At 36.0% G+C, this 503-nt stretch overlaps 1 long non-coding RNA gene across 1 annotated transcript; it reads left to right on the top strand.

Moving 5' to 3' along the window:
- LOC108629143 (uncharacterized) lies at positions 1–503 on the top strand. The gene is made up of 3 exons (XR_001916828.1): positions 1–12; positions 117–417; positions 489–503. It is a non-coding gene; the product is annotated as an uncharacterized LOC108629143 (long non-coding RNA).

Genomic DNA, 503 nt, shown 5'->3' on the forward strand with positions numbered 1-503 from the left:
CTTAAGACTTATGTAAGTAAATTAATTAATTATTAGTAGACATCTAAGCTAATTCTTATAATTGCATAAAATCTGTAATCTGTCAATATAATAGATTTTAATTAATACATTAACAGGGCCAAGCACCATATACGAACAGTATCAAGGCTGTGGAAGAAGATATACAAGCAATAATCAAGCGAGTGAATGAACTAACAGGCATCAAGGAATCTGATACTGGTTTAGCTCCACCAGCTCTATGGGACCTCCCAGCTGATAAGCAAACCCTGCAGAATGAGCAACCGTTGCAGGTTGCACGTTGTACTAAAATTATTAACGCAAACTCAGATGATCCAAAGTACATCATAAATGTGAAACAGTTCGCAAAATTTGTCGTCGATTTGGCTGACACCGTAGCTCCTACTGACATCGAAGAGGGTATATAAAGACAGTAAAGATGATTGCACAAATTTATTATTTATTCTATTTAACAATGGTTATTATCGCAGGCATGAGGGTAGGAG

The sequence above is a fragment of the Ceratina calcarata genome, unplaced genomic scaffold (genome assembly GCF_001652005.2).
Source record: "Ceratina calcarata isolate Rehan_Ccalc_2016 unplaced genomic scaffold, ASM165200v1 scaffold554.2, whole genome shotgun sequence".
In the NCBI taxonomy this organism is placed as follows: Eukaryota; Metazoa; Arthropoda; class Insecta; order Hymenoptera; family Apidae; genus Ceratina; species Ceratina calcarata.